The 27,704-nt window shown below is 35.8% G+C and overlaps 1 protein-coding gene and 1 long non-coding RNA gene across 2 annotated transcripts in view; one reads left to right on the forward strand and one right to left on the reverse strand.

The window, feature by feature from the left end:
* LOC123544942 (uncharacterized) lies at positions 1–27,271 on the forward strand. Its single transcript, XR_008371072.1, has 5 exons — positions 1–38; positions 6,704–6,829; positions 9,295–9,392; positions 18,184–18,352; positions 26,965–27,271. It is a non-coding gene; the product is annotated as an uncharacterized LOC123544942 (long non-coding RNA).
* The window catches only part of LOC128557158 (uncharacterized), a 252,569-nt gene that overhangs the window by 220,083 nt on the left and 4,782 nt on the right, over positions 1–27,704 (reverse strand). The gene's annotated exons all lie outside the window — the stretch shown is intronic.

Genomic DNA, 27,704 nt, shown 5'->3' on the forward strand with positions numbered 1-27,704 from the left:
CTATTTCCGAGTGCATTTCGAAGACACCATAAACGCCGGTAAATGCTGATAAAGGCAAGGGTATTGCTTGCTGAAATGGTTAACTTAAATTAGTTAAGATAATAACATGCATGATAATATGAAATAAGGCAAAGCCTCAAAGCGAGCTCAAAGAAATCGGATTTAGCTGAAAATATTATGCATCATTTATTTGTCACAAAGAAACTATTCCCTACTCACAAGAATTCAGGAGAACCCATTCACTTGAAAAAGTCGGCTAGACTTTAGAATCTGTCCGTAGCTATTCTTGTTATTTGGGCATTCTTTTATTTATCGATATGGTAGCATGGATATATTTTCCTCGCCAGGTTTAGAAAATGCGGGGGGTGTGGGGGGCAGCAGCCCCCCAATTATGAAATATACAAACTAAAAAAGCCTTACCTTTATATAAACCATACAGGTACTGGATATTGCAAATTATGCAGATTTTACCTACGGACAGATTCTAAAAGTGCTCCAAAAAGTCTACATTTAGTGACACCATACCTGTAACTGTGAATACCATACGTTGCAAAAATTAAGGTAGCAAGGTACACTTAGATGCGAAAATTTTGGGCACAGACGGTCTTACATGTAGCGAATCGCAATATTGCACTTCCCCTATGAGCAAAATTAGGGTGGCCATTTTATAAACAGCGTGCATGTTTTGTGCTTTTAATTAATGGCAAGATCAGGATTCTCATACAAGAATAAAGAAAGTTATCGAAAAAGAAGGTTTACACCATCCATGAAAAATAGCATGCCAAAATCATCAGTTTCGCACCTTTTGAACAGCCTACAATGATCCCGCTGCAAGAACAATGTCCAATTTTATTGCATTTCTCAGTTTAATGGTCCTTACTGAACGTCAGGACATAAACGGAATGGGGGCCTATCCAGCTCGTTTTTTCACAAAATAACGAAAATGTTCCTGAGTATCAATCAACAAGCACAGAACCCTTCCGTGATTTGAATTTTTCCGCGAAAAAGTGTCTCATTGATCATACAAAGCTACCAGCAGTTAGTTTTCCAACAGACATCAGAATTTTACATGTGTCGGCTGTATAAATTTTCTAAAGAATTAATAATCATTATCTCTCACCTTAATTTACAGACATCCAAAATCACGATGTTCTATTTATAACAAATATTGACGGGGGCCAAAATTCGAAAGTGTACCCTGCTACCTTAAGATTTTTCAGTTAATGAACAAAAGAGGGTTTTACTTGTTCTGAACTTTTATAAGTCTTTCGCAAATTCAACCAAATAAAAATGTTTTCTATAACATGAAAAGACGTCTGTAGGAGAGGCTCTAAACTTGCCCACCCCTAATGCACATACTTAGCCAAAATTTACAAATCGTCGCTACGAGACAAAGAACGTACAATACATCAGTTTTTACCATTTTCCGGCATGATTTAACGTATTTTGTCATTAGGAATGATATAAGGGCAATTCTGCACCATTTTGCGAAAATAAAATGTCCCCACCCCCTATTTTCCTATTTCATGGGGTCCCCACCGTCCGACCATCCCCCTGATTGACGAAATGCATAGCTGGTGGGCCAAATATGCGCTGTGTGGGTTAATTACGATAAAAATGATGTTTTTACAGTACCAGAACCTTGTTACTGGAGCTAGAATCTAAAAAAATCGTATGCGTGTATATTGACTTTTATGCTTTTATGTGTCCTCACCGTAACATTTTTGAGCTACTGTGCCGTCAGGTAGCGTTTTAAGTGCCCAGAAAGTTTAGAATATCGAAGAAGAGGTTCTAAACTATTTGAAACCGCACAAATTTAAGAGTTCTTTCAAAATTTAATTTTGGCAGATTTTCCTTAAGGTAGCAAGGTACACTTAGATGCGAAAATTTTGGGCACGGACGGTCTTACATGTAGCGAATCGCAATATTGCACTTCCCCTATGAGCAAAATTAGGGTGGCCATTTTATAAACTGTGTGCATGTTTTGTGCTTTTAATTAATGGCAAGATCAGGATTCTCATACAAGAATAAAGAAAGTTATCGAAAAAGAAGGTTTACACCATCCATGAAAAATAGCATGCCAAAATCATCAATTTCGCACCTTTTGAACAGCCTACAATGATCCCGCTGTAAGAACAATGTCCAATTTTATTGCATTTCTCAGTTTAATGGTCCTTACTGAACGTCAGGACATAAACGGAATGGAGGCCCATCCAGCTCGTTTTTTCACAAAATAACGAAAATGTTCCTGAGTATCAATCAACAAGCACAGAACCCTTCCGTGATTTGAATTTTTCCGCGAAAAGGTGTCTCATTGATCATACAAAGCTACCAGCAGTTAGTTTTCCAACGGACATCAGAATTTTACATGTGTCGGCTGTATAAATTTTCTAAAGAATTAATAATCATTATCTCTCACCTTAATTTACAGACATCCAAAATCACGATGTTCTATTTATAACAAATATTGACGGGGGTCAAAATTCGAAAGTGTACCCTGCTACCTTAAGGGAAACCGGTGTCACGGTGACGTCATTACTGCGTTCCCGTTTCTTTCTGCTTATTAAATTATGACAGTGTTTCCATTTTCTGGCCGATGCTTGATCTTTTAAATGAAAATAATATTTTTTTCAAACAGCTGGAAAGCATTCTTTCATTACTGTTGAGTGATGAATATTTTTTAGCAATTGAATGAAGTTCTGTATTCACTCCGGAAAGAAGTACTTCCTGTGAGCACCTATCTGTTAGGGTGCGCTTTTTAAGAACTTCCGACGAAACTTTTCAAATCCATCACCAAGTGTGGAAGTATACTTGCGTTACTGTAAAGCTCGATTCTCGAGCAGGCCCTCTGCTCGAGCTCGCTATTAATCAAAAGAAACAATGTGAATTTCGGCAGCTATATGCATAGAAAAAAAATTCCGGTTCCCTAGCCTATGCCCAGTACTTTGGCTAGAGAACCGATTCCGGACGAATAAGTCTGGAGTCTAGGGAACAGATTCCGGTTCGCTAGCCACTGCCTTAAATAATATGTTATAATGCATGCCTGTGTTATGGTTTGAAAGGAGATGGCTCTGCAAATAAAATGCGTCCCGTAAATGACCATTTTTTTCCAAGCCCGATTATGAACATACAGTAAAACACCGCTCGCTCGAAGTCGCAAGGGGATGAGCAAAATGCTCAAGTTATCCATGGTTTTGAGCGACACAAACATTGACCAACATACGAAGAAAACTAAAGTTTGTTTTACCAAGTTTGCAGAGTACTTATAAACTTTGATAATGTGGCAGTTGAGTCCAATAAGTCCAGGGATGTTCAAAAATAATCCGTCATAGATGTATTGTAAAGTAAATATTGGATTTACCTGTACTGGAAAATAAACAGTGTTGATTGGATTTAGGTCAACTGCCACATTATCAAAGTTTATTAGTAAACGGTGATGTGTTACAGGGTTCTAGGGTTACCCCAGAAAATTTTGTGTTACTGCAACTCATTTTGGTGCATTCTGGTGCATTTCAGAGTGAAAAACATAGTGGTATTTTCAGTGATTAATAAGCATCATTTACATGCACAACAAGAACAAATAAAGATATTGGGTCATAAAAGATCCTATGGAGTTTATTTGCTGAATGACAATTAAAAGTTTATCAATTTTAAGTTGCTAAAAATGTTCATTTACTATTTATTGTAAATAAAACAACACAATTTTAGCACTGCAAACAGATCTATTTGTTTAAAGTTTATGTCTTCTATTCCTGTGGAGTTTATTTGCTGAAAACTTATCCATTTTAAGTTTTTGAAAATGTCCACTGTTTATTGTACATACATGTAAAACAACACAATCTGACTGTCATCCAGGGAAACACTGGTTTCCATTTTGGATCAATGCCCGATTTCCTTTGGCCATTCGGCGTGGCTGGGAGGGATTCTGAAATTGTGATCGTGGCTGAGTGGTTAAGGTCGCTGACTTCAAATGACTTGCCCCTCATCGATTTGGGTTCAAGCCTCACTCAGGGCGTTGAATTCTTCATGTGAGGGCTTACGGAAGGTCGGTGGTTCTACCAAAGTGTCCGTTCGTGATGAAATAATGCATGGAGGGTATTTCAAACTTTTCTCTAAAAGTTCTATTTTGAAAGTGACGACAGAAAACATTAATTCTTGCATTGTCTTTTCGATATTCCGCCCGAGAAAACACATTTCATACATGTGAAAAACATTAATATTACGGCGATAATTGTTCAAAGCATTTTACCGTGTTGCACAATTTTTTACTTAATTGACCTTACATTGTCTTTCCTTGATTGCGAAAAATATTCGGACGATAATTGTTGAATCATCTGTCATTATATCTAATGACATGTATAATCTAAAAACTTGCGAAAACAGTCACTTTCATGTACACATCACAAGATACTGCCTGTCAAAGGATTTAAAGGCGGAGCTACGATGAAATTTATGTCACACGTTCCACATAGGAAGCTGTCATTGGTTTATCGGTTATCTTAACTGGCATCGCTTTCCTAAACTATCGGGTAAGCACGTGGAAGCTTTTCGAATACACTAACGGATTAATCGGGGTGATTATTGGATTTTATAACATGTCGCTTCGGCAATTAAGGGATGACGGGGGAAATAAGGGATGTCGAATATACAACTCAAAGTCTGAAGTCATTGATTGGGTCTTTTGCATATCGACGATACCGATATATCGGAAGACAAATATCGACGATACATCGATATATCGATTATTAAGTTAGATTAACAATCTCTTTGTTTATGGGCATGCTATATACCTTCTTGTTAATGTTATGTCTTTTTTTTTGCCTACTTTTTATATTACTGTTTGATTGTGTTGTATTTGTATCTATGAAATAAATAAAATAAATGAAAATTAATGAAATCTTTTATAGATCTTCATTGTGCCTTCACTCCTTTTTTGCATTTATCCTAATTTACAACCTAGTAAACTATAATACCAGGCACTGGAGTTGGGTTTCAAACAGCTAAAATTCTGCATTTCTCTTCCACAGATATCTATTTATTTATTAAATTAATTAATTTATTTATTTACAATGTTTTTATTTATTTTTAGCCTGTTTCATACCCTGTCTTAATTTTTACCTTGCACAAGTTTACATTTGGATTAGGTACTGGCACCGCGTGTTTTGTTTTTTTTGTTGTTGTTTTTTTTGTTTTCTTTTTTAACTTCAGCCCAAGTTTTCAATGGGCCTCAAATTTGTAGTGTTTGACTGTTTGTTTGTTGTACTGAAAGGCATGTTTAAGCAACACCCTGTGTTTCTACGAACCAGAACAAAGCTTTTCCTTCCGTCTTTTGACTGTTTTTCCACTATTTAAGCCGGCGACGGCTTCCTCTTCGGCCATCTTTGATTGTTATTGTTACGGGCACTAGCTAAATTCTGTACCTTTTACTGAGTGATCAGCTATACGCGAACAAGTAAAAAGCCGAGATTGACGTAGAAACAGTATATATACTCTATGTTTTTACATGCACAAACAACGAAGCGACCTTTCAAGACCGGACAACGTAACTTTTTGCAAATAGATTCTGAAGTTGAGCCCTTTTTACTTCTACCCATATACAGTGCCGGCTAGTGGGAAAAGACTGCTACGGTACAAGTTTAGACATGACCATTTTTGACAACTTTCGGCACATTTTTGCAGGCAGAAAAAGTTGTTTTAGAGGGTCTGAGTGTTTATCTAGACAGTTGTTTTTTCTCTATATAAAAAATCGATTTTTGAAAATGGGAATCGATAATCGATCGACCAGAAAATATCGTTGATACATCGATATCGTTTCTATCAATGACAGCCCTACAAATATTTGTTTTGATATTTGTTACACAGTGCAATTTTTAGTTAATCTGACTAAGTTCATTTAGAACAAATACGTTACCTGAATTACGAATTCATGTTAATATTATTTCCAAAATTGGCACTGAAGTCTGGATAAGTAGTGATTAAAATCTTTCTTTGAATATCTTATATGTTTTATGATACTTTGCCATATAATAGTTACGTCAGGCTTGATTTGTGCACTATGTAGATAACAATCATTTACGAGATGTCTCACATCATTTACAGGACGATTTGAGTGCCTTACTTTTATGGATTTAAGCAATGTCGGTTCCTTTTTGTAACATGATTGGTTAAATTCTGAAGGTTTTCCCAGTCAGGAAAGAGCAAAACAATTATATTTTCAATTTCTATGTCTAAACTGCTTAAGTTGACAAAAGACTATTTGGTTCATTTGAATAAAATTTATTTTTTGTTTTATTTTGAATTTACTAGTATATGAAGGCTATGCTATTTGCATGCATTTGAACAAATGATCGAATTTATAAAATGTACCAAAACCGAAAAACATACTATTTTAAAGCTGTAGGTGTGCAAAATTTACACACTTAAAACAATAGTTGCGAAGGGTAAGTCACAAAAATGATGAAAAAAATATTCCTAGTTGTTATAAATATGATGCCATATTTCAGAAAGTGGACTAGTTGTACTGGTAAAACTTCGGAAAGCATAGCAGTTCATATTATGCATCTGTATTATCACTAAATCAACCGTCACTCTAAAAGTAAAAAATTTGATTTTTTTTCATATCTCATTTGTCACCCCTACGTGAGAATGCGTCTGTTCCTTTATTTAATGAAAGATAATAAGACTGGCTTCCATCGTTTTTCAGATGTTGTACAACTACAGGACTTTCAATCTCACTCAAGTTGATGGGTCAGTTGCACAATGGTAACTGTAATTCACACTGGTCACTGGAAAAAGTGCTGCTATGTGGGAATAAATTGTAGTTTCTTCGGTTTGTATTTCGTATGTTTTTACAGCAATGTAGCGAGTTTGAAAAATTCTTCAGGCAAAGTAGAACACTTAATTCATACCTTACATAGACAGGAGCTGTTTTTGCCAGAAAGTTCAGCTGTGTTACACAGTGTAAGAATTTGTGCAGGGTAAATGGTGCTGCCATGGTGTTGGAGATTTATATACATAATTTTGCACTTAATGTCTATAAGTTCTGTATCATTTAGGTATGACTATACATGACACATCTAAGTAGAACAGTCTATTCTTATATTTAAACAATAATAAAAACCAGTAAGAGGGACAACAGGTCAAAGGCAACGGTTAAATATGAATGATTTTAATTTCTTATATTTGCCACAATTACTAGGCTGCTTAAAACTGGCAAGATTGACAGCTTTTAGTACAGGATTTTTTATAACCACAGTGTAATGATATGAAAGTATTTATAATTAGTGTACAGTTATAAAATGAAACAACTGTCCTACATATAAAATGAAACAACTGTCCTACATCAAATACTGTTTCAGACATAAAAAAGTTACGAGGTTTTTGTAAAAAAATATAATGATTAGAATGATAATCTTTAAAAATTTTGAAATGTATGCACTATAATTATGTCCTTGATGTAACAACTTTTATGACTTAAAAAGTAACACTGGCATTACCTCAGGTACCAAGTGTGACATATTTTACCTAAATTTTAGATAATATAATCTTAACAGCTACATATGCAACCACGTAATTATGAATCACATACCATTATATATGATAAAATGACCATTATATAGGATAAAATAAATAAAGATTGATAAATAGTAAAATAACCAAATAAAATACAGTTTGTAAATAATGGTTATAGTACTGTAAAGTATCAAATGTCCAGGATCTGTATGTTGTGTGTATGAATGTTATTAGTTCGACTATTCGAATAATTACTAGAGCTATCCTAATCACAACGGCCTATAGAAATGAAAAATTAAAGTTCAAGGCCTAGGACTTTAATATTTGGTGTGTAGCATTGCCTAGTGAATCTCTTAACAAAATTTATCAAATTATGCTCCTGGGTTGAAAAGAGGCCCCGCCCTGGGGTCACTTCTTATGACTTATGTAGGAAAAAGTAACTCAAACATTATCAGATCATATTTCCTAGACTAATTAAATTTCCTGATGACCCCCAGTGATTAGGGGTCACTTAACTGTGACCTTGACCTACTGACCTGCTTTTTTGCTTTTTTAAGATACAGCCTTGAAATTTGGATGACATGTACAGTTTTGCACACTGGTCTTAAAACTGACTTTCAGTGACCATGAATGTGACCTGCTGATCTACTTTCTTAATATTTTAGCATCAAGTTGCCATTTGAAACATGTGGCTCATATTACTCAGGTGAGTGATTCGGGTCGTCATGACCCTCTTGTTTTTAATGTACTAAAATGTTTGAGTCACTGAGGTGGTTTGTCCACAAGAAACAGGCTCAACATTATGGTACATGTACTATTTCTATCCAAAGGGATATTAAATGTTTTTGACATCTCAATTTTGACATGTGTTTTCAACAGTTTACAAAGGATATTTTGCAACCAAAATGGTTCAAAAGAAATAGCTCGACTAGCCCCGGAGTTAGCGTGTGCGTGTGCGTGAGCGTGAGCTTCACACAAATGTTAAAGTTTGCATACCACCCCAAATATTTTCAAAGTCCATTGAGATATTGCTTTGATATTTTGCATACTTGTTTACCATCTTGACCCCAGTCTGTAAAAAGGAGGAGGCAACTCTATCAAGCATTTTGACTGAATTATGGCCCCTTTTCCACTTGGAATAAATGTTAAAGTTTGCGTACCACCCCAAATATTTTCAAAGTCCATTGAGATATTGCTTTGATATTTTGCATACTTGTTAACCATCATGACCCCAGTCTGTTAAAAGGAGAAGGCAAACTCTATCAAGATTTTGACTGAATTATGGCCCCTTTTCGACTTAGTATAAATGTTAAAGTTTGCGTACCACCCTAAATATTTTCAAAGTCCATTGAGATATTGTTTTGATATTTTGCATACTTGTTAACCATCATAACTCCAGTCTGTAAAAAGGAGGAGGCAACTCTATCAAGCATTTTGACTGAATTATGGCCCCTTTTCAACTTGGAATAAATGTTAAAGTTTGCGTACCACCCCAAATATTTTCAAAGTCCATTTAGATATTGCTTTGATATTTTGCATGCTTGTTAACCATCATGACCCCAGTCTGTAAAAAGGAGGAGGCAACTCTATCAAGCATTTTGACTGAATTATTGCCCTTTTTTGACTTAGAATATGCTTATTGTAATGTTATAGTTTTACTCATAGCTTATATTATACTATCAAGCACTGAGAATAGTCGAGCGCGCTGTCCACTGACAGCTCTTGTTTATTACTGTTGTTATACTTCTATTTTTAATGTTATTTGTTGGCTTGTGTTTTCAGGAAAAGATGTTACAGCCAGTGTATGAAGACTTAACTTTTGGTACGGTCACAGGTGCTCTTGCAAAGACTGATGGCCTGGCAGCATAAACTATTCTATGGTAAATAGTGCCTGACATAATTTGTGTTATGTTTTCAGCTTTTTATACGCCCGTCTCTGGAAGAGCGGGGCGTATTATGTGAACACCCGTGGCGGTCGGCGTCCAAATGCATGTCGACTCTCTAAGTCAAACAGTTTTCATCCGATCTTCACCAAACTTGGTGACAATGTTTGTGGGCATAATATCTTGGCCAAGATTGATAACCAGCAAGTTCGCCCCAGGCACTCTTGGTTTTTGGCCCTTGATTTACTTGAAAAACTGCAAATTTAGTCTTGTCTGCTCTCTAAGTCCAACAGTTTTCATCCGATCTTCCACAAACTTGCAGATAACGTTTGTGGGCATAATATCTAGACCAAGTTTGATAAAAAGCAAAATCCCCTCAGGCACTCTTGAGTCATGACTCTTGAATTACTCGAAATCTGCTAATTTAGCCTTGTCCGCACTCTTAAGTCGAACAGTTTCCATTTGATCTTCACCAAACTTGCTGACAATGTTTGTGGGCATAGTATCTCAGCCAAGCTCTGTAACTAGCAAAATCGCCCAAGGCACTCTTTGATTATGGCCCTTGAATTACTGGCAAAAGTGTGAATTTAGCCTTGTCCGCTCTCAATAAGTCGAAACAGCTTTCATCCGATCTTCCTCAAATTTGCAGATAATGTTCATGGGCATAATATCTCAGTCAAGTTCGATAACCAGCAATATCACCCCAGGCACTCTTGGATTATGGCCCTTGAATTAGGCCAGTTTCGATGACGGGTGTAATTTGTGACAGTCTATCACTCTTGTTTTTTTTATAAAAAGAAAGGAAACATTTTCTGACTGCAATGACAGTGAATGCATATCTCTATTTAAAATTTGTAAGAACATGTATCAGGCAAAATCTCATGACAACAAAACCAGTTTTCTATGCCCCCGAAGATGGCATATTAAAATCGCACTGTCCGTGTGTGCGTCCGGTAAATTCTTGTCTGGGCTGTAACTCTTACATCCATAAAAGAATTTTGAAATAACTTGGCATAAATGTTCACCATAATGAGATGTGTCATGTACAAGATTCAGACCCCTAGCTCCAAGGACAATGTCACAATTAGAGGTCAACAGTTAACAAGGTCTGTTTCGTGTCCAGTCCAGGGATATAAACTAGCTATTTTTAGCTCGACTATACGAAGTATGGAGAGCTATCCTACTCGACCTGGCGTCGGCATCCTTCCGCGTCCACACTTTGGTTAAAGTTTTGACGCACTTTCTCTTTATCTTTGTTATTACTTGATGGATTTACTTCAAAGTTAAAATACTTGTTCCTCATCATCACCCACATAATATGGCACAAGGATCATAACTCTTGCACCAATATTTCATGAATTATCCCCCCTTTTTACTTAGAATTTCAGGTTAAAGTTTTGGTGCACTTTCACTTTATCTCAGTTATTACTAAATGGATTTGATTCAAGCTTAAAATAGTTGTTCAACATCATCACCCACATCATATGGCACAAGGGTCATAACTCTGGCACCAATATTTCATGAATTATCCCACATTTTGATTAGAATTTCAGGTTAAAGTTTTGGTACACTTTCACTTTATCTCAATTATAACTTAACACTTAAAATAGTTGTTCCAACATCATCACTCACATGATATGACACAAGGGCCATAACTCTTGCACCAATATTTCATGAATTATCCCCCTTTTTATTTAGAATTTCAGGTTAAGTTTTTATGCACTTTCACTTTATCTCAGTTTTTACTAAATGGATTTGATTCAGACTTAAAATAGTTGTTCAACATCATCAGTCACATCATATTACACAATGGCCATAACTCTTGCACCATTATTTCATGAATTATCCCTCCTTTTTACTTATAATTTTAGGTTAAAGTTTTGATGCACTTTCACTCTAACTCAGTTATTACTGAATGGATTTGATTCAAACCTAAAATAGTTGTTCCACCTTATCACCCACATCATATGACACAAGGTTCATAACTCTAGCACCAATTTTTCATGAATTATGCCACTTTTACTTAGATTTAAAGGTTAATTTCGATGCATTTTCACTGTATCTCAAGTCATTACAAAATGGATTTGATTTAACATGACACAAGGTGCATCACTGTTTCACCAATATTTCATGAATTACACCCCCTTTTTGCTAAGAATTATACTTAATATTTAATGTTTTGATACACTTGATCCTTATCTCTCTTATTACTTAATTCTTTTGATACAGACCCTAGCTATTATCCAATATTTCATCCACGTTGGAGTCATTAAACACTCCAGTGACAGCTCCAGCTTCAACAAATGTGCCCAGTTTCACTATCCAGCAGCGAAATAGTCGAGTGCGCTGTCTCCTGTGACAGCTCTTGTTATTGAGGGGCACAGACTGTCAAAAATAAATGTTTAACGTTAGGTATATGAGCATTTTCTTCAACAATTTAGAGGCCCAGCCCAAAATCAAGGGGCCATGGGCTACTTGGCTCCTGCTAATTTATATCCCTGCAGTCTATAACTCTGCCAACCATGAAGGGATTTTGAAATAACTTGGCATAAATGTTTACCATAATGAGACAATGTGTCATGCGTAAGACCCAGACCAATAGCTCCAAGGTCAAGGTCACAGAAGTCAAAGGTCAACAGGGTCTGTTTTGTGTCCGGTCCATAACTCTGCCATTCATCAAGGGATTTTGAAATAACTTGGCTTAAATGTTCCCCTTAATGAGACATGTCAGTGTCAGTCCCCTAGCTCTAAGGTCAAGGTCACAATTATAGGTTAACAGTGTCTGTTTCTTGTCCAGTCCATAACTTTGCCATTGATGAAGGGATTTTGAAATTACTTTGCTTAAATGTTCCCTATTTATGAGATGACGTTCCATGTACAAGACCCAGACCCCTAGCTCCAAGGTCAATGTTACACTTAGAAGTCAAATGTGTATCTTGTCTTGTCCATTGAACAGCCTATAAAACATGTATGTTACTCGACACAACAACTGACAGTTTACAGCTTGAATTCTGGAAAAGGGCAGCATAAAGGGGCCACACTTACAAACAGTTCAGCGCCTTTGAAAAATCAATACTATCAAAGAACTGTTACATATCTTTGTTTCAATGCATTTGCAATAATCACCCATTGCTGAAATTTCACATCATAAACTTGATGGAATATAGTTTTATTTTTATTTCTTTACAAATGGTATTCATTTTTTATAAGGGAACAACTTTTTAGCTCATCTGTCACTAGTGACAAGGTAAACTTTTGTGATCGCCCTTCGTCTGTCATCGTGGTCCATCCACAATTTCTTTTGAACATGATAGAGACCACATTTTGCAATTGATTTTAATTAAACTTGTACATAATTTGTGTGAGTATAACATCTGGCCAGATCATATCATTGGTTCCAAAGTTATTACCGCTTAGAAAAGGGCCAAAATTGCTATTTTTGCTTTTGCAGCCATATAGTCACTTCATTTATGTTTTGATTTGATACAAACTTGCAAAATATTTTTCACATCAATATAATCTTAGATTCCATGATGAATCTGTCAGATCCAATCATAGGTTCCAGACTAACAGCCCCTGAAGGAACCAAAATTTGTAATTTTACCGTATGAACTCGATAGAAGTGAAATTTTACATTCAATTTTAACCACACTTATATACAACTTGTCAAAATAAGGTCTCAATACTTAAAAAAAAACAAAAACGACTAGATTCCATCATTGGTTCTAGAGTTAATGCCTCTAAAATTTTGGCCCATTTAGCCATATAAAGGTTTTTGATACGCCCGCTTAGCTCAGAAGGTAAAGCGTTGGTCTACAGATCACGGGGTCATAAGTTCGTTCCTCAGGCAGGGCATATTTTCTCTGCGGCAGTTTGATAGAAGACATTGTGTCTAAGATCATTCGTCCTCCACCTCTGATTTATGTAGGGAAGTTGGCAGGTACTTGCTGAAAACTGGTTTGTACTGGTACAGAATCTAGAAAAACTGGTAAGGTTAACTGCCCGTCGTTACAAGACTGAAATACTGTTGAAAAACTGGCGTTAAACCCAAAACAAACTTGCACAAAATGTTTATCTTGATGATCTCTAGGTCAGGTTAAAAACTGTGTCATATGGGTTCAAAAACTAAGTCACCCAGTCAAATCAAAGGAAAAGCTTGTTAACAATCTTGAGACCACATTTATGAGCTTTTTCATGAAACATGGTCACAGTCATTTTAATCTTGATGATTTCTAGGTCAAGTTCGAAACTGGGTCATGTGGGTTAAAAAATTAAGTCAAATCAAAGGAAAAGCATGGGCATATTTATGACCATATCTTCATGAAACTTGGAAAGAATGTTTATCTTGATGATCCCTAGGCCAAGTTTGAAACTGGGTAATATGGGATCTAAAACTAGGTCACCACTCAAAGGAAAAGCTTGTTAACACTGTAGAGGCAACATTTATGTCCTTATCTTCATGAAACTTGGTCAGAATGTTTATCTTGAATATTCCAAGGACAAGATGTGGATTCAAAACTGAGTCATTTATTCAAATCAAAGGAAAAGCTTGTTAATACTTTTTAGAGTCCACATTTATGACCCTATATTCATTAAACTTGTTCAAAATGTTTATCTTGATGATCCCTAAGCCAGTTTCGTGTCATGTGGGGTCAAAACTAGGTCACCTGCACATTCAAAGGAAAGACTTATTAACACTGTAGAGGCAGCATTTACGATCCTGTCTTCATGAATTTTGATCAGAATGTTTATCTTGATGATCCCTAAGCCAGGCAATTGTTTGAAACAGGGTCATTTGGGGTAAAAATCTAGGTCACACACTCAGATCAAAGGAACACTTGATAACATTCAAGGGGCAACATTTATTATGCCCCCCTTTGAAAAAGGAGGGGTATATTGTTTTGCAGATGTCGGTCGGTCTGTCGGTCGGTCGGAATATAGACCTATCCGTTTCCGGATGATAACTCAAGAAAGCTTGGGCCAAGGATCATGAAAGTTGATAGGGAGGTTGGTCATCACCAGCAGATGACCCCTATTGATTTTGAGGTCAGTATGTCAAAGGTCAAGGTCACTGTGACCCTGAATAGTAAAACGGTTTTCGGATGATAACTCAAGAACACTTGGGCCTAGGATCCTGAAAGTTGATAGGGAGGTTGGTAATGACCAGCAGATGACCCCTATTGATTTTGGGGTCAGTATGTTAAAGGTCAAGGTCACAGTGACCCTGAAGAGTAAAACGGTTTCCGGATGATAACTCAAGAACACTTGGGCCTAGGATCATGAAAGTTGATAGGGAGGTTGGTAATGACCAGCAGATGATCCCTATTGATTTTGAGGTCAGTATGTTAAAGGTCAAGGTCACTGTGACCCTGAAGAGTAAAACGGTTTCCGGATGATAACTCAAGAACGCTTAGGCCTAGGGTCACGAAAGTTGATAGGGAGGTTGGTCATGACCAGCAGATGATCCCTATTGATTTTGAGGTCAGTATGTCAAAGGTCAAGGTCACAGTGACCAGGAACAGTAAAATGGTTTCCAGGCAATAACTCAAGAACGCTTGGGCCTAGTGTCAGGAAAATTGATAGTTAGGTTGGCCATGACCAGCAGATGACCCCTATTGATTTTGAGGTCATTAGGTCATAGGTCAAGGTCACATTGGCCAGGAACAGTTAAATGGTTTCTGATCTTCTTGTCCAAAACCATAGGGCCTAGGGCTTTGATATTTAGTATGTAGCAAAATCTAGTGATCCTCTACCAAGATTGTTCAGATTATTTCCCTGGGGTCAAATATGGCCCCACCCCTAGGGTCACATGGTTTATATAGACTTATATAGGAAAAAACTTTGAAAAACCTCTTGTCCAAAACCACAGGGCCTAGGGCTTTGATATTTTGTATATGACATCATCTAGTGATCCTCTACTAAGATTGTTCAAATTATTCCCCTAGGGTCAAATATGGCTCCGCCCTGGGGGTCACATGGTTTACATATACTTATATAGGCAAAAACCTTGAAAATCTTCTTGTCCAAACCACAAAGTCTATGGCTTTGGTATTTTGTAATGTAGCATCATTTAGTGGTTCTCTACCAAAGTTGTTCAAGTTATCCCTCTCGGGTCAAATATGGCCCTGCCTCAGAGGTCAAATGGTTCATATAGACTTATATAGGGAAAAACTTTGAATCTTCATGTCCATAACTTACATCATTCAAATTTGGACCACATTTATAGTTTTAAGTGGCAAGATGAACCTTGACATGAGTTGACCTTGATCTTGACCTAGTGACCTACTTTCACATTTCTGTACCTACAGCCTTCAAATTTGGACCACATGCATAGGTTTGTGTACTGAAAACAACTTTGACCTTGTTATTGACCTAGTGACCTACTTTCACATTTTTGAAGGTACAGGCTTCAAATTTGGACTACATGCATAGTTTTTTGTTCCAAAATAAGATTTGACCTTGATTTTGACCTAGTGACCTACTTACACATTTCTCAAGCTACAGCCTTCAAATTTGAACCACAAGCGTACTTTTGTGTACTGAAATGAACTTTGATCTTGACATTGACCTAGTGACCTACTTTCATATTTCTGAAGATACAGGCTTCAAATTTGGACCACTTGCATAGTTTTGTGTTCCGAAATAAAATTTGACCTTGATTTTGACCTAGTGACCTACTTTCACATTTCTCAAGCTACAGCCTTCAAATTTGAACCACATGCATAGTTTTGTGTACCGAAATGAACTTTGATCTTGAGATTGACCTTGTGACCTATTTTCACATTTTTGAAGGTACAGGCTTCAAATTTGGATTGCATGCATATTTTTGTGTTCTGAATTGAAATTTGACATTGATTTTTATCTATTACCTACTTTCACATTTCTAAAGCTACAGCCTCCAGATTCGAAGCACATGCATATTTCTGTTTACCGAAATGAACTTTACCTTGAAATTGATCTAGTGACCTGCTTTCACATTTCTCAAGCCACCGCTTTCAAATTTGGACCACATACACATTGTTTTGTACCTAAATGAAATTTGACGCCAAGATCAATCTGTAATCTCTTGTTAGGTTAATAGGTTAAAGGTCAAGGTCAGATTAAACCAGAATGGTAGAACTTTTGTTTACAGTGAGCATATAATTTCTTTTCCTTGTGCAATTACTGAATGCATCAAGGGTGGCATTTCGTGTTCGATGAGCTCTTGTTACCCTATTGTCATGAAAGTTGATCAGAATGTTCATCTTGATGATCCTTTATGTCAAGTTCAAACCTGGATCATGTGGGGTCAAAAACTAGTTCAAGTACTCAAATCACAAGTTTATTCAAATCATGACCCCCGGAGTCACATAGATAAAGTACCAGGTAGTAGTAAAATTAAAATCTTCTTCAACCACAGGGCACAGACCTTACATATATTGCATTTAGCATATTTAACAGGTGAACAATACAGGGTCATCATGACCCTCTTGTTGAGAATATTTTAAGTATCCATGTATGGGACAGCACAGCAGAGCATGTAATGGTCAGGTGGATTAATTTTAAAGATGTTCGTTTATCAGATATTTCTGTGTTTTGAAGATACACTCCTAAACCTTAATTAATAAGCATTTATCTGTTTGTTAACATTATCAGTGTGATAAGAAATAACTTCAAACATTTTATTTCACTGTATTTTAGCTGAATTAAATGAAAACTTAACAGTTTCATGATTGTGTAATGAAGGATGTTTAGGTCACTACTTGACTGTTTTCAATGAAAATTTTGTTAAATTTACAAAATGCAGCAATGATATGGAACAATGCCTGTAAATTTTTTTTTTATTTCAATAGGTTATAGTGGTAATGTCTTTAAACAGAAGCATGCTGTTGTGGAGTGAAAGTGCACAAACCATTGAAAACCCTTTGGAGAATCAGTACCAAGTAATGAGAAATCAAAACAGTAGTCTAGATGTTTCTGTGAAAAACAATATAATGAATTATAGTGCAGGCTGTCAGTCTGAATTCAGGGTAAAAACTATCTGGCTAGTAAAAGGCCTTGCTTAATTTTCTGTTGGCAAATTACATTCCACAATTGTCAATCTTTTTAGCTCGACTCTTCAGAGAATAGGTAGAGCTGTTGGACTTACCCATGCGTAAGCCAGTATCTCAGTACCCATCAAGGGAATGGATTGAAATTCACATACGTTCACTGTGATGATCTGATATGCAGTGCACAGGTTCCATAACTCTACTTTGTATTTTTCAAAATATTATGCCCCTATTCCAACTTTGCAGTTTCTTGGGTTTTTGTATGTTAACTAGTCTCTTAGTACCCACTAGTTGGAATCATGGATTGAAACTTAACACAAATTTCCATTGTTATAAGCTGATATGCATTGCACAGGTTCCCTAACCCTATTTTGCAATTTTACAAAATTTTGCCTCTTTTTCGATTTCAATATTCAATTGACAAGATTGTTGAATACTAGTAGTCGAGCGTTGCTGTCCTCTGGCAGCTTTCGTTAAGGTTAGGTCTTTTCTTTGCTGTGATATGAATGCATTGTCGGCTTGTTGATATATATTGCATAAGTGGCTGTGCTATCATTAAACTTGGACACTATGTTAATGGACATAATATCTCGGCAAATTTCATTTTCAATTAGATATATGCACTTTTCACCATACAAATAATATAACTAGGTTGTTTAAATGGAAATTTTAAATGGAATTTCAAAGTTGTAAACTGATTAAATATTTACATATATACACAGTATGATAATACGATTTTTATGATTTTATATTTTTAGATGTCTTTTCAGATGTTTGCCATTCTGAAGGTTTTTTTGACTGAGCAGTGTCAAACAGTCTTCGGATCCAAGAGAATCAGTTCCTACAAATGAACAAATCACCACAGTCATAAAAATTATGGGCAGAGATACTTCATGGAAGAGAGATAACATGACAATACAAAAATAGGTACAGTATATAAAGTATAGGATGGCAACCATTTTCTATACACAACCTTTTCATAGTTCATAATGGGCTTCTTTTGTTATACCCTGCCGAAGGCGGAAGTATAGTTTTGGCTTTGGCAGACCATCTTTTCAGCCGTCCTTCCATAGTCATTTCTCGTAGTATAAAATGTGGTAGAACTGTTAACTGCTATAAAGAAATATGTTCCTGCAAGTTTCAGTTGCATTATTTGAGGAAGCCAAGATTTATAGCCCTTTGTACTTGTATCTACATGTATATAGAACAGTCCATACTAAAGTTTAGGTCAATTTTACAACTAGGTCATAAGCTGTTAAGCACAAGACCACTAACTCAAATCATGTAAAAAAAACTATTTATCCATGAACCATTGAAGATACCGAATTTTCTACATGAACAATATAAAATCTTGTCAGAATGTTTGTCTTTAAAAAACCTAGAAAACGTTGGTTATCAATTGTTCAAGCAATAGACCTCTACAAAATTTGTTAATATCATGATCCCCTGGGTCAAAATTGACCCCGCCCCAGGGGTCACTTGATTTTACATAGGAAATTTTCAAAAAATTTCTAAAAATAAACCAGAAGGCCTAGAGCTTAGATATTTCACATGTAGCATTGCCTAGTGGACCTCTACAAAATTTGTTCAAATCATGACCCCCGGAGTCAAATTGACCCCGCCCCATAGGGTTACTTGATTGTACATAGAAAAATCTTCAAAATTTTCTAAAAATAAACCAGAACTTAGGCCTAGAGATTAGATATTTGACACGTAGCATTGCCTAGTGGACCTCTACAAAATTTGTTCAAATCATGATCCCCGGGGTCAAAATTGACCCCGCCCCAGGGGTCACTTGATTTTACATAGAAAAATCTTCAAAAAATTTCAAAAAATAAACCAGAAGGCCTAGATCTTAGATATTTGACATGTTGCATTGCCTAGTGGACCTCTACAAAATTTGTTCAAATCTTGACCCCACAGGGTCAAATTTACCCAGGCCCAAGGGTTACTTGATTGTACATAGGGAAAACTTCAAAATTTGCTAAAAATAAACCAGAATGCCTAGATCTTAGATATTTGATATGTTACATTGCCTAGTAGACTTCTACAAACTTTGTTCAAATCATGACCCCTGGAGTAAAATTGGCCCCGCCCCAAGGGTTACTTGATTGTACATCGGAAAATCTTCTAAAAAATTTCTAAATTATCAGTTTGACATTTGAAACATGTAGCTCATATTACTCAGGTGAGCGATCCAGGGTCATCATGACCCTCTTGTAGGTGTATTTTGACCTATCTCTACCTGGTTAAGAGTTTAGTGTGGACTTATAAATATTACATATATTTTTTCTTGTTTGTATATAGGATTAACTTCCCATTGTTACTATAAATAACATAAGTTTTTAGCTCAACTGAGGAGGTGAGCTTTTGTGATCGCCCAGTGTCTCGCATCGTCAACAATTTGACTGTTAACACTCTAGAGGTCACAATTTTGGCCCAGTCTTAATGAAACTTAGTCAGAATGTAACCCTTAATAAAATCTTGGATGAGTTTGATATTGGGTCTTCTGGGGTCAAAATCTAGATCACCGGGTCAAATCAAAGGTAAATCTTGTTAACAATCTCTGAGTCACATTTATGATAATATCTCTATGAAACTTGGTCAGAATGTTCATCTTGATGACTTTTAGGTCAAGTTAAAATCTAGGTCAAGTGAAAACAGAAACTAGGTCACCAGGTTAAATCAAAGGAAAAGCCAGTTAACACTATAAGTCACATTTATGACCGTATCTTAATGAAACTTGGTCAGAATGTTAATCTTGATGATCTTTAGGTCACATTTAGTTATGTGCCAGGTGAGGTCAAAAACTAGGTCACTAGGTCAAGTCAAAGGAAAAGCTAGTTAACACTCGATAAATCACATTTATGACCATATCTTAATGAAACTTGGTCAGAATGTTAATCTTGATGATCTTTAGTTCAAGTTTAAATCTGGGTCAGATGGGGTAAACAACTAGGTCACCTGGTCAAATCAAAGGTAAAGCTTGTTAGTCCACTTCTGGTGGGGACTATAGGAATGCGCTTTTCCGTCATTCTGTCTGTCTGCAATTTCGTGTCCAGTCCATAACTCTGTCATCCATGAAGGGATTTTAATATAACTTGGCACAAATGTTCCCCATGATGAAATGACGTGTCATGCGCAAAACCTTGACGCCTAGCTTAAAGGTCAAGGTCACAATTGGAAGTCAAAGGTCTACAAGGCGTTCTTCCTGTTCGGTCCATAACTCTCCCATCCATGAAGGGATTTTAATATTACTTGGCACAAATGCACCTCATAACAAGACGATGTGTCATGCACAACTTTCAGACCCCTAGCTCAAAGGTCAAGGTCACACTTAGCAGTCAAATGTTAACATAGCATGAACAGGGTCTGTTTCGTGTCCGGTCCATAACTCTGACATTCATTAAGAGATTTTAATATCACCTAGCACAAATGTTCTCCATGATGAGACGACGTTTCATGCGCAAATCCCGGACCCCAAGGTCAAGGTCACAATTGGGGGTCAAAGCCGCAGGGTTCATACGCGTCAGGGAAAAGTCAGGGAAAAAATGTTTTTTTTCAAGGTCAGGGAATTTTACAAAATGTCAGGGAAATTTTGAAATTTGGAAAATGGCAGGAAAATGTCAGGGAATTTTCTGATCTGGTTAGGCAACAATTTGTAAAGGTTAAGGCAGTTTCTTCAAATATTTCCTTTTTCATGAAAGCTATCACACTTAAAACAATTAAAGCATAATTTTAAATTATATGCATATATCTATATTCTACATATTTTTAAAATTCCATATAGAAGAAACTGAAAGGGATTTGCACCCCTTACCTCCTGAGCAAATCTGGTGATGGCTATATTTGAAAAAGAGTTGTCCAATCTCAGAAAAAAACAAAAGAAAACTTGAGTCATCTATAGTAACTATGCAAAAAGATGTAGATGACATTGCTCTGGAGGCTGAAAAGAAAAGGAAAATTGAATTACTTTCCAAGTCAAATGCTTTCCGGGCAAAGGCAACAGATATGAAAAAGGATCTTACTGAGCTAGATGCCAAGATATCATCACTGCAAGAGAAACTGAACACTTCCTAAATCCTTTGTATTGTTGTCTTGTTCAATGGCAACCTGTGCTTGTAAATATGAAATATTTCAGTGCTTAATAGCTGTTTTATATAGAATCCTTATCCTATAGATTCATTGCCTTTGTTATAGTACTAGTTAATTCAATCTAACCACGTGTATTATAGCTAGTTGTTTAACCTGTACAACTCTTTTAACATTTTGTGAACATTTAGTGGTTTTTATGCTGTTGTGCTGGATATGGGGCTGATCAGCTTGCTTGTATATAATAGTATGCAATACTGTCACTTAATTATGCAGGGCTTATTTTATGTGCTTATATAAAATTGAACATAATATTATCTACAGTACCTTAAAGACATGCTTTTGCTACCAAGGTGTTTTGCATGGTATATATCCTATAGATGTTACTCTTTTTAATTGGTAATCAGAATGACAATTCCATTTTAATGTAATTTAGTAAAGCTATGTTCAGAAAAACAGTTCGATCTGGCTAATATGTTCAGGTTTCCAAAAGTAATTGCTTTATTGTCTATTGCTCATAACATAAAAACATTTGTTTGTTTGAAACAGTGTATTTGATTACTTTTTAATGCATGATAATTCATGTCAGTTTGCTTGCCAGTGTGTTTTGTATAATCACCAGCTCCATATCCAGTTGATTTGGAATAAACAAAATATTAAACAATGTAAATGTTTGTCAAAAAAGGAGGTAAGGGTTGGCTGTAGTGGTGGTGGAGGCCAACATTCTATTTTTCATTTAAAATTGAACCACTAAATTTGCACATTTTAAGATAACAAAAGTCATACTAGGTAACTTGGTTTGTATCGTACCGAACCAAAAAGTCAGGGAAAAATGCTTTCATGTCAGGGAAATGTCGGGGAATTTTGTCTGAAAGAATGTGTATGAACCATGAAAGGTCAACAGTTTTTTCCTGTCCCGTCCATAACTCTGCCATCCATGAAGGGATTTTAATATTACTTGGCACAAATGTTCCCCACGATGAGACAACATGTCATGCGCAAATCCCAGACCCTTAGCTCAAAGGTCAAGGTCACAATTGGAGGTCAAAGGTCAATAAGGTTTTTTTCCTGTCCAATCCAGAACTCTGTCATCCATCAAGGGATTACAATATTACTTGGTTAAATGTTCCCCATGATGAGACGACATGTCATGCGCAACACCCAGTACTCTAGCTTAAAGGTCAAGGTCACACTTTGAGATCAAAGGTCAAGAGGATTTTTTTCCTGTCCGGTCTATAACTTTGTCATGCAAAACAGGATTTAGATATCAGTTGGCACAAATATTACCCTGGATGAGACAACATGTCATGCGCAAAAACCCAGGCCCAAGGTCTAATGTCAAGGTCACACTTAGAGACCAAAGGTCAGACACAAGAATGTCTTTGTCTGGAGCATTTCTTCTTCATGCATGGAGGGATTGTGATGTAACTTGGCACAAATGTTCACCAACATAAGACGGATTGTCATGCGCAAGAACCAGGTCCCTAGGTCTAAAGTCAAGGTCATATTTAGAGGTCAAAGGTCAAATTCAGGAATGACTTTGTACGGACCATTTCTTCTTTATGCATTGAGAGATTTTGATGTAACTTGGACCAAATTTTCACCACCATGAGGCACCCTTGTTTTTAGAATTACGTCCCTTTGTTTTACTATAAATAGATTTTATTGTAACTTTTTTATTACTGGCGGTAGAGAAAAATCGAAACCACTTTTCTGTGGTACAACATGCATGTTACATCCAATTTTTAGGTGTATTTTGACCTATCCTTACCTGGTTGAGTTTCTTGTAGACTTATATTATATAGATTTTTTTTTATACCCCCACCAAACATGTTTGAGGGGGGTATATAGGAGTCAGTTTTGTCGCGTCCCGTCCCGTCGCGTCCCGAAATCTATTATCTCAGTTATTACCAAATGGATTTGATTCAAACTTAAAATACATGTTCCACCTTATCACCCACATCATGTGACACAAGGTGCATAACTCTGACACCAAGTTTTCATGAATTATGTCCCCTTTTACTTAGAATTTAAGGTTAATTTTGTTGTATTTTCACTATATCTCAGTTATTACTAAATGGATTTGATTCAAACTTAACCCTTAGCCTGCTGCGGGCGAATTTAACAGCCTTTGCAAACAGCTTGGAACCAGATCAGACGCCGATTAAATCGGCGTCTGATCAGGTTCCAAGCTGTTTGCTACTCTGACAATATTTCTTCCAATTTTGGAGTAAATTGAATGAACTTAACAATTTTAGCAGACGACATTTCAGGCAGACGACAATTTACCTAGCATGCTAAAGGTTAAAATAGATGTTCCACCTCATCACCTACATCATGTGACACAAGGTGCATAACTCTGACACCAATTTTTTATGAATTATGCCCCTTTTTACTTAGAATTTAAGGTTGATTTTGATGTATTTTCACTATATCTCAGTTACTACTGAATGGATTTGATTCAAACTTAAAATAGATGTTCCACCTCATCACCCACATCATGTGTCCACATCATGTGACACAAGGTGCATAACTCTGACACCAAGTTTTCATGAATTATGTCCCCTTTTACTTAGAATTTAAGGTTAATTTTGTTGTATTTTCACTATATCTCAGTTATTACTAAATGGATTTGATTCAAACTTAAAATAGTTGTTCCACCTCATCACCCAGATCATGTGACATAAGGTGCTTAACTCTGATATAAATTTTTTATGAATTATGTCCCCTTTTACTTTAAATTTAAGGTTGATTTTGATGTATTTTCACTATATCTCAGTTATTACAAAATGGATTTGATTCAAACTTAGAATAGATGTTCCACCTCATCACCCACATCATGTGACACAAGGTGCGTAACTCTGACACCAATTTTTCATGAATTATGCCCCTTTTTACTTAGAATTTAAGGTTAATTTTGATGTATTTTCACTATATCACAGTTACTACTGAATGGATTTGATTCAGACTTAAAATAGATGTTCCACCTCATCATGTGACACAAGATGCATAACTCTGACACCAATTTTTCTTGAATTGTGTCCCCTTTTATCTAGAATTTAAGGTTAATTTTGATGTATTTTCACTACCGGTATATCTCATTCTGATTGGCTTAGAGCCAAAGGGAAGTAACCTTTTTTTAACTTTTGTACTGAGTTTCTTCCCCTTAAATTCCAGGAATTAGTCTATTTTTAGAAATCCTATATTTAGATTTTCAATATTTTAGGTATTTTTCTAACTTTTTTTATTATAAGTCCTATGTAAAAAGTAAATACATTTTTCTGTGGTAACATGGGTAGGTAAGACACTTTTTTGTATTCACTTTTAGTGTATCTCTAATATTAGAGATTTTTTATATTTACTAGTATTACTTATATGTGGAAGCCCAGGATGAAGAACTCCAAAGACTAAGTATTTTTAAGATTTCTTATGGTTGCCATCTTCTGTGACAAGACCTTATGGTGGGGGTATGAGTCACTCCTGTGACAGTTCTAGTTTTTTTTAAGATTAATTTCCCTTTGTTGTTACTATAAATAACTTATATGATAACATTTTTATAATCAGCTAAAACAGTTCAATATGAAAACAACAATGGGTTTTTATATATGCACATTTTAATCCAAGTGTGTTGTTATAACATATTGTACAATATTGTTTATACATCATTGACGGATATCAGTTCATTATGTTATACTGCAGTAGAGAAAATTAGGTGCCTTCCAGTAGGGGACTTTGTATTGCATGGCAATACTTCATTCACTTGTTAACACTGTAGAAGCCACATTATGACAATATCTTGATAACTTTATCAGAATGTTTATCTTGAAGATCTTTAGGTCAAGTTTCAATCTGGGTCAGGTAGGGTCAAAAACTAGGTCACCAGATGAAATCAAATGTAAAGATTGTTAACACTCGAGAGACCTGAATTTAAGTTTGAAACTCATGGAAATTGATCAGAACCTTTGTCTAGAACTAGGTCAGGTTCGAATCTGGGTCATGTGGGGTCAAAAACTAGATCAACAGGTCAAATCAAAGGTAAAGCTTGTCAACAATCTAGAGGTCAAATTTATGACTGTATCTTCATGAAACTTGGTCAGACTGTTAATCTTGATGATCTTTAGGCCAAGTTGGAATCTTGGTCATGTGGGGTCAAAAACTAGGTCACTAGGTCAAATTAAAGGAAAAACTAGTTAACACACTAGAGGCCACATTTATGACCATATCTTGATGAAACTTAGTCAGAATGTTAATCCTGATGATCTTTAGGTCAATAGATTAGGTGAGCCATACAGGGCTTTCATGGCCCTCTTGTTTTATAATTGGCCAATAAAAATCAATATGGAAATGCAGGTGCTAGTGTAAAGAAATTGCTTTGACGGGAGTATGTTGTGACATTCTGACACTTTGGTTTATATTTGTGGATGTTAGGTATGTTGTGACATTCTGACACTCGTTTATATTTATGGATGTTACTCAACAATAAACATCTGTAGGTTTTTGTATATGCAAATTTTAATCCAAGTATTTGATACAACATATTGTACATATAGATATACAATATTGTTTATACATCACTGACAGATATCATATATATTCATAATGTTGCACTGCAGTAGAGAAAATTAGGTGCTTTCCAGGAGACTTTGTATTGCATGGCTGTACTTCATTCACTGGTTATCTTGAGAACCATTTGGACTTGAACCTTCATAGTTTATTAGATGTTTAGTCTCCAAATAATTTCTGGGTCATGAGGTCAAAGGTGAAAGTCAGTTAGGGTCAAATCCATTTTAAAGCAATATCTTAAAATCTGTTTGAACTACATACTTCAAATGTCATAGGTTGATTGGTCTCCTTTAGAAGATGACCTTTATGAATTTTGGGCCACTGGGTCAAAGATCAAGGTCACTTAGCATCGTATCCTTTATAGATCAATATCAGCAAATCTAATTTACCCAGTCTCCTTGAGAAGATGACCCTTAATAATTTCCGGGTCATGGGGTCAAAGGTCATGGTCACTTAGGGTGAAATCCATTTTAATTCAACACCCGAAGGTCTGTTTGACTTACATACTTCCAATTTTATAGGATGTTTAGTCTCCTTTAATAGAAGACACCTATTAAACTTGAACCTGGGTCAAAGTTCAAGGTCATTAAATATTTAAGGCTATCAGTGGGGATATGTGTTTTTCAAACAGCTCTTGTATTTCAGTCTACTTTTCAGCTTGTCTTGCATACTTTTAATTAATATACCTGTCAACATGCCCAACACACATAAATGAGGAGTATATTACAGTTCAATTAATACTGTGATTTGACACTAAGAGCTGATAACTGTATTTTTGCTTCTGTATCTAAATCTTTGCAAACAGATAACACCTTTTGTGAATGATTTTATATCATAAAGATTTACTAATATTAATCATTACATTTTTCTTTTCATAAATACAGGTGTAACCATGTTGCAATGGATTCGGAGGTGAAGTCATGAGGAGTTGTTGTGATGGCAGAAGAATGAGTGATCATTTAGCATTTTGCACAAGGCGTGTACCAGTGGTCCAGTTAAACAGAGATTACAAACAAATAAAACTATAATTTGATATTACATCTACTTGTGATTGATGAAAGTAATTCAAAGTATCATTTGGACAGATCTGATGAGTTAACAAATATTTGAAAGTACACGAGGAACATTTGACACACCTTCAGTATTAATATGTTGCATAGTAAATATAATAAACAAAGTTGAAAAACTGAACTGGTTTTCACTTGATATACAAAGAGATAGATTAGCATGTTTTGATTTGCCACTGAACATTTGTTTCCATTTCATCAATACTTCCTTTTGTTAAAGTATTCTGATCAAATCTATTTATTTCCGGTTGAGCTAATGTTTCTGCAACTTCAAAAAAGAAGATTTGTCGTGTAACAATGAAAATAATGAGTAGATATTAATATATAAAACATGTAGGCTAAAGCACAACATATAAGATATCCAAATAGCATCAACTATGATTATTTCTTGGACTTGCTTCCTGATCAACACCCCTTGTCTCCAAATTATAATAACACTTTGATACCAATTTGAATGATTTTCTTTAACTCATCGTAATCGAAGTAACCGGTGATTTTCAGATTCAGTATTTACAAATTCATATGAAACCTAGGGATCAACCAACTGTGCTTTAATT

The sequence above is a fragment of the Mercenaria mercenaria genome, chromosome 5 (genome assembly GCF_021730395.1).
Source record: "Mercenaria mercenaria strain notata chromosome 5, MADL_Memer_1, whole genome shotgun sequence".
NCBI classification, from domain to species: Eukaryota; Metazoa; Mollusca; class Bivalvia; order Venerida; family Veneridae; genus Mercenaria; species Mercenaria mercenaria.